Raw genomic sequence first — 12,450 nt, forward strand, 5'->3', positions numbered from 1 at the left:
AATAGGAAAGATAATTTTCCCTTTTACGTTTTCGAAGATACATGTGACCGTTGAAAGCAAAACTTACAACGCAGGTGGGATTTTTCAGCCCCCGTGAATGCAGGGCAACCGTGCCACGAGGGTAGGGGTGAGGCCTCCACAGTGCAGCCCAAATCGGCTGCGGGAGGGGTGGCAGGTATGTGGAAATCTCTAGTGCAGCCAAAGTGCAGAGATCCAGCCCCAGAGTCAGGAGGTAAAGTGGGATACTAAGGTTTTCAAATAATCCGACAGGAGGCAGGAGAGGGGAGGACCTAGGGGCCAACACAACAATAAAGCGGGGAATCTAAATTCAGTTCTTAACTCCATTAAACATCAGCGCAAACACACCGATTGCAGACAGACTGACAAACTGGAATTGAGAGCAACAACAAAGTGCCTGGCTCTGCTGTGAGAAGCCCACTTTACATACAAAGGCGGGTCAGAACAAGGGAAGTGCACCTGGGAAGCGCCAATCCAGGGGAAGGTAGAATGGTTACGTCACCGACAGTGTGTATTTCAGAAGGAGACGGGGCGGGGGAGGGGGAAGGTTACGTGATCAAAGAAGGCCTAACGATCCCAGGTGAGTACCCAGGGAACGGCAGCCTCAGCGCACGAGAAGCAAAGCCTGGCAGAACTGAAGCACCGAGAGTCCCTTGGAGGGTAGGCGCCCATCCTGTGAGGAGACACGGTCCTCCAGGCCAGACCCCGGCCGGGCTGGAGCCGCCAGCAGCAGAGCGCACTGGTCAAGTGCACGCGGACGCCCGCCAGCACCGCCACGCTCTGTGCCCGGCAGTAAAACCCAAATAAACTTAAAAAAAATTGAAATCCTACACAGCATGCTCCCAGACCACGACGTAATGACTGGAAACCAGTGACACATCTCGGGAAGACCCACAGATACTAAATAACGAATGGGTTAGGGAGGAATTCACAAGGGGAATGAGAAAGTATTTTGAATCGAATGAAAGTGAAGACATTAACGTTTATGGGTTGTAGCTAAAGCAGTGCTTTCCTCTAAGGGAAATTCACAATACTAAACACTTATATCTTTTTTAAGAAGAGAAAAGTTTTGGGGCGCCTGGGTGGCTCAGTCAGCTAAGCGTCCGACTCTTGATATCAGCTCAGGGCATGATCTCACAGTCCCTGAGATCAAGCCCTTCATTGGGCTCTGTGTGTGCATGCGCTCTCTCTCTCTCTCTCTCTCTCTCTCTCTCTCTCTCCCTCTCTCTCTCACACAATAAATTAAAACAAAAAGGAAAGTTTCTAAGGCACCTGCATGTCTCAGTTGACTAAGCATCTGACGTTGGCGCTAGTCATGCTCTCACAGTTTGTGGGTTTGAGCCCCGCGTCGGGCTCTGTGCTGACAGCTCAGAACCTGGAGTTGCTTCCGATTCTGTGTCTTCCTCTCTCTGCCCCTCCCCCTCTCACGCTCTGTCTCTCTCAAAAATAAGTAAACATAAAAAAAAATTCCTTTAAGGAAAGGTTTCTAATCAATGAGCTAAACTTTTACTTAAATTAATTAGGAAAAAAGCAAATTAAATCCAAAGTAATCAGAACAAAGGAAATGATAGCAGACATCAAGGAAAACAAAAACATTAAAGAAGAATCACTGACAGCAAAAAGCGGTTATTATGAAAGCTCAGTCAGTTTGATAAACCCTGAGCCAGACTGACCAGGACAAAGGAGACCCAAGTGACAACATCAGGAATGAAAGGGAACATCACTTTAGACCCTAGAAACATTAGAAGGATATTAAAGAAATATTACGATTTTGTGCCTGTAAATTTATCAATCTAGAAGAAATGGGCCAATCCCTGGAAAGCCACACACTGCCCGGTGCACTCAAGGCCACACTGAGGGACCACACAGTCCTATCTACTGAGGAAATTAGGTCCTGCCAGATACGAAAGGAAGACATCATAGCAATTCTGCACAGACTTGGGGAAAGCAGGCGACGGGGGCTTCCCAATGTGCTCAGCAGAATATTAGCAAACTGAATCCAGGAATGTGTAAGAAGGGGTCTTTATCCTGGAGTAACCTGTTTATTCTGGGACAAATCCAATGTGGTTTATCCTGGAAATGTACGGTAGGTGCAGCACATAAATATCAATCACTGTAATTCACAATGTCAACAGACTAAAGAAGAAAATCTGACAACATCTCAGTAGATGCAGGAAAAGCATTTGACAACTTTCAACACCTATGATTTTTTTAAAAACCAGCCAACTAGGAAAAAAGGGAATTTCTTTATAAAAGGCATCTGCAGGGGCGCCTGGGTGGCTCAGTCGGTTAAGCGTCCGACTTCGGCTCAGGTCACGGTCTGGCGGTTCGTGAATTCGAGCCCCGGGTCAGGTTCTGTGCCGACAGCTCGGAGCCTGGAGCCTGCTTCGGATTCTGTGTCTCCCTCTCTCTCAGCCCCTCCCCCACTCATACTCTGTCTCTGTCTCTGTCTCTCTCTCAAAAATAAATAAACATTAGGGGTGCCTGGGTGGCTCAGTCGGTTGAGCGTCCTACTTCGGCTCAGGTCACAATCTCACGGCTCATGAGTTCGAACCCCGCGTCGGGCTCTGTGCCGACAGCTCGGAGCCTGGAACCTCCTTTGGGTTCTGTGTCTCCCTCTCTCTCTGCAACAGGCATCTGCGACATCCTGCAGCTAACAGCAGGCTTAATGGCAAAGGGCTGAATGCTATTCCCCCATAAGATCAGGAGCCAGGCAAGGGGACTTCTCTGACCACTTCTGTTCGACATCACGTTGAGGGTCCTAATCAGTATCATCAAGAGAGAAATAAAATGCACATGTGCTAGGAAGGAAGAAAGGAAACTTTCTAGTTGTGGCGACATGTCTATTTCCATTCACGAGCCATGAACACCTGGCGGCCGAGATTGAAACTTTAAACGTGGGAAAGAGACTTCCACTGCCCAGGGGGATGTGGTAGACCACTCCCGCGCCGAGAACGGGACAAACGACAAAATCCCGCTCTCATCCTGTCAGAGGGGGCCTCTCCGGGCACCCGTCTGGAGACCTTGCCTGTGCCTGCTTTGCGAAATTAATCCGATGCACAGGCCTTCCGGTATTGGCAGCTCTTTATGGGGGCGGGTGAGGGACCTTCAGGCGGGCCTCCCTCTGACACACAGACTTCGAAGGGCTGGCCGCACTGAGGAAGAAAAGGGCTTCTGATGGTTTCCACAGTTTAACAACAAGTGCACACACACGTCCCCAAGTGTGATCTTTTGGGCCGTGTGTGGTGCCCAGAGAGCGGACAGGAGAGGGGTCCAGGCGTCGGCAGCGGGCACCACGGGCGTCAGGTCCCCTTCCCGGGTCGGGTCCGTCACCGTGGGGAGCCGGGCCAGATGGCGTGCCAGAGGACGGGGAGGCTGAGCCTCGGACGGGAGCAGTCTGGGAGGCAGGGAGGGCCGCGGCACAGCTCAGCAGTGACCCTGGGTCAGGGGCGCATTCCCAGCACTGGGCCACTGTTTGATGGACCGGGTGGCCACTGCCAGCGTTCTCTCTCCGGGTCTCCCGGGGACCCCGTCACCCACCTGACCTTTGGACAAGGCCCATTTCTCCCCAAGTCTGAGGCTCTTGACCGCCAGAACTGACAGGTGCGGCGTCCCAGTGCCCTGGTGGGGAAGGTCTCGTGGCCCCGGGAAAGCCACTCCAGGGTGCGGGCCTCAGTGTGACAGGGCTGAAGGCTGGTCCCACCCCACCTGTCCTGTGGGCTGGTGGTCAGATGCCTCGGGTGCGTGGCTCGAGCCCGGCTCCCTGGCTCCCGGCCACCACCTGGCAGCACGGTCCTGCCAGGGCCGCAGATGGTCTGGGCTCCCACCCAAGGCGTCTGCAGGCAACAGGTCAGGACTCCATTCACTCTGCATGTCTGAGAGCAGCTGCCCTATTTCCGCACTCAGAGTGCTGGGCAGAAGGTCCACAGGGCCTCACAAACATCTCAGGTACCAGGACGGCCCGGGACCGTCAGCTCACACACACCACCCTCATCAGGCCGAGGGGCTTCATCTTGATGGCACATAGGAAGTGCTCAGCTCATAGAGGGGCCCGTGGTCCCTGCTGCTTCTGGGACCCAGCCTGGGCTGGGAGCGCACCTGACCGGGCCCAGGGAGTCCCCTAGTGAGCTGGGGGAACCGAGATTTGGGCAAAAGCCTCTGAGAGGAGCTGGCTGGCCTCCGATGGTCGCCTCCCTGATGGGGTTCTGAAGCGAAGCCACGGAACTCTGGAGAAGTCTGGTTCCTTTAAGAAAGGTGCTAGACACATGAAAAGACGCTCAATGTCATGAGGCATCAGGCAAATGCAAATCAAAGCCACAGCGGGACGCCACTTCACGTCCACCACGGGGGCCAGCATCAAAGAACAAATAACGAGAGTTGCCGAGGAGGAGGAGGAGGAGGAGGACGCGGAGAGATCGGGGCTGCGAGATCGCGAGTCACTGGGAAAAACAGCCCGGTGGTTCCTCAAAAAGCTAAACAAAAAATCATCAGCAGTTCCAGCCAGCCCTAGATTCACACACCACGGAACTGAAAACCTGCACACGCATGCATGGTCACAGCCCCCCGAAGGTGGAAACCATCAACGACGCACCCCTGGCCCAGGGAGAAGCAAAACGCGGTGGAAGAGGGCTCAGCCGTTTGTGGAAAGGGGTGAGAGCGGACACCTGCCGCGACACGGATGGACCTCCGAGCCATAAGCCACACGCACGCCACGGGATTCCAGGGATAGGACGTGTCCAGGACAGGCAAACACAGACGCAGATGCCGGACGCTGGCCAGAGGAGCAGGGACGGACCGCGGGTGGGGATGGGGCTCCCACTGGGCTGACGAGATGCTCGGAACTGGATCGAGGTGGTGGTTTGCACAGCACTGTGAATGCCCTACGTGCCTCTAACGTGGACTGCATTGTGTACCTTAAGCGAATTTATTTTGTCATGTGACTTCTACCTCCATCTTGAAACGAGATGTCACAGGGCTCTTGGACAGCACAGGTTACAGCGAGCAATTTTCGTGGCACAGCCTAACTTGCCAGGGGAGACCACACCACCCACCACGCGTCCCCTCCGCAGGCTCCAGGCAGCGTCTGCGCCACACTGAGCGGCCTCTCTCAAACGCGTGACCTCTCCTTCCTCGCTGGGCCACGGGGCGGGGGGCACTCCAGGGAGGTCTGTGGCTTGGCCGGGCCTCAGACCGGAGCCCTGCAGCCACCGCCTGAGCCTGCGGCGACCGCCCCGTCCCTGACCCCGTCCTGTCCACGCCCTGCAGCCCGTACCCGCCCCCCGCCCCGGCTGTCCTCGAGGACCCTCTGCACGGCCTGGCCCCGCCCCGCCCGGCTGCGCCCCACCCACCCGGCCACGCCCCATCCACTCGGCCCGCCCTGCACGGTCCTACCCGGCCCCGCCCCACCCACCCGGCCACACCCTGCCGGGCCCGGCCCAGCGTCAGCATCACTTTCTGGACTGACCACCAGGTGGCAGCGAAGGCTCCTCGATGTGGAGTCCCGGCCCCGACGCCCCGCCGGCAGCCCAGGCAGGGGCCCGGCTCCCGCAGCCAGAGCTCAACACAGGTTGCCCCGCGCCTGCACCCTCAGCCCTCTGCGCCTACCTCAGCCGACACGCGGGTGCCTGTCCAGAGAACACCGCGGGGCCGCCCTGAGGCTGACGCTCCCGTCCGGGCCGCCTGCACGTTACCAGCTCCGCGTCCCAGCGACGTGCCTCTGATGGAGCCTGTGTCCCGTCTGCAAGTCTCGGCCCTCACTCTCCTCACGCAGAACCGAACCATGAAGGAATATTGCAACTAAATGCACCACCGCCGGCCCCAGGGGCTCGGAGAACCGGGCCCGAGGCTGCGCAAAGGGCTGCTGGATCCCGGGGCACAGAGAAAACCCCCAAACCCGGGTGTGAACTGGCAGTGACACCCGGCAAAAGTCACAAGGCTGGACCGGGGGTTAAATGTCACGCGGAGCCAAGTTTTCCAGGACCCTCTGTAGAGATAATATGTTTCTTCCAACTTGGGAGAGAAAAACAGAAAAAAGCCTGATGGGATGGATAATATTCTCAAGCTTGACACTAAAATACTTTTTCTCAAAATCACATTACTTTCTGGCCAGACCTGCCAGGGAAGCAATTCTGAAACCCTCCACGCTTCCTTGGGATATGAAAGCTGGCGGCGGTTTTCAGCTGTTGCCACAAGTGCCCAACTCTGGCTGCAAGAGGAGCCCCTCGGGGGCCCCAGCTGCCCCCGCACCAACTCCAGCCTGTGTCCTGGCCCGGCTGCTGAAGGGACTGGCCCAGCGTCCCCAGCCTGCTGCCCACCGAGCCCCGGCCAGGGGCCAGGTGCTTCTGTGGCTTCCGAACACCATGTCCCACACACAGGTGTCCACCCGCACACCCCTCGGCCAGCTCTACCTTCTGCCTGTCCGGTTCTATCACACTTATTCTAGCACATTCTAGGGCAAGCTACAGGAAGAGGTCACGGTTCTTATGTGCTACCCAGGAGGACAGGATTTCACATCTCTTGCGTGCCCGTCACCCCCCTCCGGTTGGGCCTGTGGGTCACCCTGCCGGTGCCACAAAGCTGTCCCGCTGTCCAGCACATGCACACGGCCCAGCAGTGTGGGGACACAGCGGGTTCGCCCCCTGGATGTCCTGGGTTCCTAACCATGTGAGAAGGGGGCTGGCCTGACCGCCAGGAAGAGCAGCGTCGAAGCCACCCACCTGGTCCCTGTGCCACCTCCAGGGGGACACGCCTGGCCCAGGGGAGGGGCCACCCCAGGCAGGGAGTCTGGAGGGCGGCTGGAGTCGGGCATCAGGGACTCGACGCCGGGCAGCTCTTACAGGACGACCCCGGCCAGTGGAGCAGACGCCTGTGCGCACGCCGTCAGGGAGACCTGCAGGCCCAGCCCGAGTGGGCTTTAACGCACCCCCCGCCCCCGGGTGGGTTTAGGATCTGCAGTGAGAAGAAAAAGTCAGATTTCAGGGCTGAAGGCAGCATTTTAAAATCCGGCTTTAAATAAACACGGAATAAAAAAAGAGTGCTCGGAGCCTCCGGCAGCCGAAATTAGAAGCGGCCGCCCTGGGCGGGGGGCCATCTGTGCGCCAGGCAGCGCCGTCTGCAGTCTCCTGGCGGCGCCGGGGGGCTGGGGACAGGCAAGGCCCCGCTTTCCAGGCCGTCCTCCAAGTCCAGACTCCAGAGAACACGTCCCCTCCTCTCTGCTCCAAAACACCTTCCAGATCACTGTCCGGCCGGCATAAGTCCGTTGAGAAGCAGAGAGAGGAACACCAAGATTGTGTCTCCGGACAGAGAGGCAGCAAGTGCGTGTGACGCCAGCGTCTTCCCTGTGCCCCCGGGGCAGCGGAGTGACCAGCCATGGTCGTGTGTGCCCGGGGCCTCCTCACCGCTAATCTCCTTCTGACGGAGGCGCGGGAACCTCAGGGTCCCGCTCACCGGCTGGAGGGCCGCACCAAAGCTGGGTGTGCCCGATGGGCGTGGGTCTCCCTGCCGCTGTCCCTTCGTCAGCTCAGGCGACCCCCCCCCCTCCGGCCTCCGGCCTCACCTGGCCTGGGGAGGCCCAGGTATGGGGGCGCCCGCGTCACCTGCCTGGGCTATTTAAATCTGCATTGTCAGTTAACGTATTCTAATCGGCAGGTGGGTGACTGAGCTGGCAGACGCGAAATGACGCTAAGCTGCAGGGGGGAGGAGCCCCCAGAGAAACTCTGAGCCTCTTCGCGCCCCGGCACTCACCCCCGCGCTGCCTCCCACGGCCCCTGGAGTCACGCCGAGGCGCAGTGATTATGTAAAGGGGCCGCCGGTTGCTGGGGAACCTCTCCCACCCAGCCCTGCCTCAGGGCCGGCACCTCCTGGCTCCCCCACACGCAGGGAGCCCCCTCCAGCCCCTCCAGGTCTGGCCAGGAGGGAAGCTGGGGGAAGCGGAGAACGGAGAACATTCTAGGCTGCCTTTCTAGGGGACCAGGAGGGGCCTGAAGCCACACCTGAGCCTGTCCTGCCCTCCTCCGTCTCCGTCTGTGCTCCGTCTGTGCGGGGCAGCCTGGAGAGAGCCCAGCTCACTCACACCTCCCTCAAGGGCACGTACCCCGTGCTCCCTCCCGGGACAGACAAGGTAACGGCACAGATCCCTGCAGGCCCACGAGGAATCCGTCCTGTCCAGGGGCAATATTTTAGTTACAGAGAAGAAAGCCTTTAAACTGTGTGCAGGCCAAGATGAGCAGGTTTGGGGGCAAGAACAAATCTAGGTAACCACCTGGGGGGGAGGAGGGGAGAGCCCTCACCTGGAGTGGCAGGTCAGCCCGGGCTCACCCCTTCCTGGCCTTGGCCCTGGCCTGTCCGGGCCATGCAGGGCCGCACACTGGGGCCCTGCGCCGGCCTCCTGCACGAGCTGCTGTCCACAGACCGGGCTCCAGGAGGGGAGGGAAGGGGAGGGGAGGGGAGGGGAGGGGAGGGACGACGGCTCCACCTGCTGTTCCCACAGAGGCAGGGGTCTCAGGTGAGATACAGGCCAGGTAGGGGCTGGTGCACCCCCCCTTTTAAGAAACTTTTAATTTCCGGACAGTTTTCAATTTATATAATTACTGCAAAGATCCTGTCCCCCCCCCCCCCTCGCCTGTTTCCCGCCAACACCTCCCGTTGGCACACAGAGTGTGTCAATAATCACAAACTCCTATGGGTTCGCTGCTGTCAACCAAAGTCCATACTCTGCTCAGGTGTCCTTGGTTTTCCTGTTGCCCCATCGTCACGTCTCCCCTGGGGCCTCTGGGCTGAGCCGTGTCTCACGTCCCTGGTTTCCCGTGGCCGGGCAGTTCTGAGGCTGCTGGGGCCATCCCTCCGCTGGGATGTGTCTGGAGGTTACACGGGGGTGACAGGGTTCCGGGAGGTAGACCACAGAGCTGAAGGGCCACGCGTGATCACCGCGATGCCCAACTGCAGCTGCGACCTGGCCCGCCTGTCTGTCTCCCGGTAAAGCTCCTTCTCCCTCCTCCTGTGCTCTCGAGAGGGAGGTGGCCCTGCACAGCACACACTCAAGGGCCGGGGAGACTTCTTGAGACGGCTTCTCATGTGCCTTTCTACATGGCATCTGGTGCTTTCTAGAAATGTCCGTCTAAGGGCTAACAACGATAATCTCTAGACCATTTAAGGGCTTGCCACATGCCAGACACAGTTCTCAGTGCTTTCCTTCTTCCTCTTCCTCTTTTTTTTTTTTAATGTTTTTATTTAGTTTTGAGAGAGACAGACAGAGACAGAACATGAGCAGGGGAGGGGCAGATCAAGAAGGATACACAGAATCCGAAGCAGGCTCCAGACTCTGAGCTGTCAGCACAGAGCCCACTCGGGGCTCGAACTCGTGAGCCATGAGATCACGACCTGAGCCGAAGTCGGGCGCTTAACCGACTGAGCCACCCAGGCGCCCCTTGGTGCTTTCCTGCTGTCTGCACCCTGAATCATCCCCATGTTCTGCGGCAGCTGCCACGGCCCACCTCCACCCAGGTGGGGCCGGAAGAGGCTATGGCAGTGCCCAAGCCCCGCCGGGCTGTCTCAGTGACTGGCTCCCGGTACCAACTCTTCCTGTCCTCTGCGTCCACTCCCTCCCTCAACAGCACACCCAGCTGGGAGAGGTCAGGCCTCACCCAGTGGCAGGAAACACGGCTCTCCTTTTGTGCCGGACAAAGCCACGGTGTGCCGGAGGCCGCTGAGGTGACCTTCCTGCTGGTGGCAGGCAGGACTCCCCCCGAGCCTGTGAGCTTCCCGCTCCGGGCGGCTCCGGCTTTCTTGCTGATACTGCTGACAGTCACAAAGCGTGTGGGCCTGGCCAGGAACCAGAAAACAGTCCTCTGAACACAATTCGGACAGTTGTGCCGGTGACATGGCCCAGGCCAATCACCAGGGGCACCTGGCACGGACGGGAGGCTGGAGGGGCGTGGGGGGGGGATGTCAGTGGTGTAGGCCAGGGCAGACAGGAAAGATGAGGTCCTGCTAGGGATGCCCGTCCTTCCTGCTCTGGAACTTTCTGGTTACTGATTACAAGTGCTTGAATCCAGGAAGGAAAAAAAGGAAGAGAAATCTGGATTGGGTGGCTCCTTCTCTGAGAGCGGGGTGGAAGGGGGAGGCGGAGGGAGAGAGAAACAGCCCCCTTGCCAAGCACAGATGTCCCGGTGATCCGAGACAAATGGCCACCCTGTAGGCCAAACCCAGCCCAAACCAGGTTAGGCAGGACAGAGAGATGTGGCAAAAACCCTTCAAAGTTTTGCTGGGCGGCCACCTCAGAAAGGGCGCCTTCTGTTTAGCAAAAATTCACAAATCCTTGTGCCTCCCTGCCAGGAGGACAGCTTGCTTGAAAAGCAAAGGCTGTCATCCTGTAATTAAATCTGAGACCCCCCTCCCTACGCGACGCTGAGATGGAACCACTTACATAACACGCCTAAAAATAAGCTGATGAGGAGACGCACTTTTATTCTCCCTGCCTGCAGCCTTGTCTCCTGGGCCGCCCAGGCTGGGGTCTGCTGAGCCGGAGTCGGCGTCCGCAGCACCACACGGTCAGGCTCTCGCCTCTGACTGCAGCCCGGCACCCTGCATGCACGGGGGGCCCGGGGCCGGTGTGCGGGGCTGGGGCGGGGGGAGGGCCCTCTGGTTCAGAGCTACGTGCTGAAGATCCCCATGGCTACACGCCTCCCTGGTGGCGCAGACCGCAGAGGTGAGGACCAATGATCAGAAGTGACAGGGAAACAGAGTGCCAGTGCACCTGCTTCCTCGGGGACACCAGCTGCCCCTCAGCCCTGCCCCAAGTGCAGAAAGACCACCACCCTGTTCCGGGGGTGCTGGGACCGCCCATCTTGGCTGGCGCTGGTCCTCTCAGACTTCTCCATCGTGACAATGCCTTGCTCTGGCCGGTGTTGGAGGGGGTGGGCCAGACCCCAAGGCGGGGTGATGATTTCCCAGCTGCCCCGAGTGCCAACCCCCGGGCCAGGGGCTGGATCCCACAGCCCCCAACACACTCTGAGTTAAGGAGAAGGAACAAGGTGGGGCTTATAAAGGGCCCTGAACACTTCCAAAAGAAAGAGGTGCCAAGACAAGGGTGGCCCCCTAAGTCCTGGGAGCTGGTGCTGCTGCTGACCTGTCAGTACCCCGCCCACCATCTCGTCTCGTCCACCACTCAGGCCCTAGGACCTTACCCTTGGTCCTCAGCCCCGGCCCCAGACACCATCACCACGTGAAAGAGCTTCCACAGAAGTAAGAAAACCCCCAGAGAACACTGGTGGTCTCCTGGCGGGGTGGGGGTGGGGGGCTAAGACCCCTCCTCACAGCTGAAGGACTGAGCACGCCTATGCTGGAGACCTTTCTGGAGTCTGGTGGCTCGGAGAGGCCGCCAGGCCGGGTCCAGGTCTCCAGGTCTTGATAGGACAGCCTCGCCCGCGTCTCACTCTGTGCCTGCCATCAGCCCCGCTCGCTTTCTGGGTGACACTCCACGAGAGGCTCGCTCAGTTCCACTTGCGGCAGGGTGCTGACAGCGCCCCTCCCCCACCGCTCACCTCCTGCCCAGCTGCCAGGGAGGGGGAGAGGCCCAGGATGGCTGCTGGAAGGCAGGCCAGGCTCGGAGTGGCTCCCCTACCTCAGCTGCTACCAAAGGGGAGCATGCCCTCGGGCAGGAGAACGGTAGTCAAGGGCAGAACCTTCCAGAGAGTGGAGCGGTGCTTAGGACTACAGATGCTTCTCAGGAGAGGACTCTCTCCTCCCTCCACTGTCTTGAGACTGAGGGGAGCAGCCAGCCCAGGACTCTCCAGACTATACCCCTCCCCACCCCCTCCCCGGTTTTCCTGCCGGCTTCCACCTGTCATTCTTCTGACCCCAACCACGTCACTTCCCTTTGGGCAAGCAGCAGCCAGCTCTACCCCGCCCCCACCCAGCTCCACCTCAGCCCCTGTCCCCGGTCAGTTCAACAGACGCTGGTCCTAAGGCCGGCGGGATGCAAGCGTGCACCACACCATGGTGGCCGGGAAGGAAAGAGAAAGAAGGGGAAGGAGACAACCGTAACTTCACAGCCACACAAGCAGATAAATATCCCAGTCGTCAGAGCCGGTTTGAACTGCTTTCTGTCACTTACAACCAAAAGAATCCCAAACCTATAAACGCAAGAGTCTACTTTTAAAACTGCAAACAACAAATAAAGAAGAGGAAGCCACAGCTGGTTTCAGGAAGGAAATTCAACCAAAAAGAATCTGCCTGTGACGGAAGGCTTGCAGACAGGAGGGCAGGCAACCTCGTCCTGCACGTTGCTGTCCTTTCTTCGGGATGATCCTACGAAGCAGAATGCGGTCCACCTGGGTCCTGGTAGGCTGGCTGTGACTTCGGGACTTGCCTTAGTCCCGGTCTGTCGGACTGATGTCTTGTGGGGCTATGTCTCCCTGGGCACCTGGGCTTGAA

The sequence above is a fragment of the Acinonyx jubatus genome, chromosome E1, assembly GCF_027475565.1.
Source record: "Acinonyx jubatus isolate Ajub_Pintada_27869175 chromosome E1, VMU_Ajub_asm_v1.0, whole genome shotgun sequence".
Lineage (NCBI taxonomy): Eukaryota > Metazoa > Chordata > Mammalia > Carnivora > Felidae > Acinonyx > Acinonyx jubatus.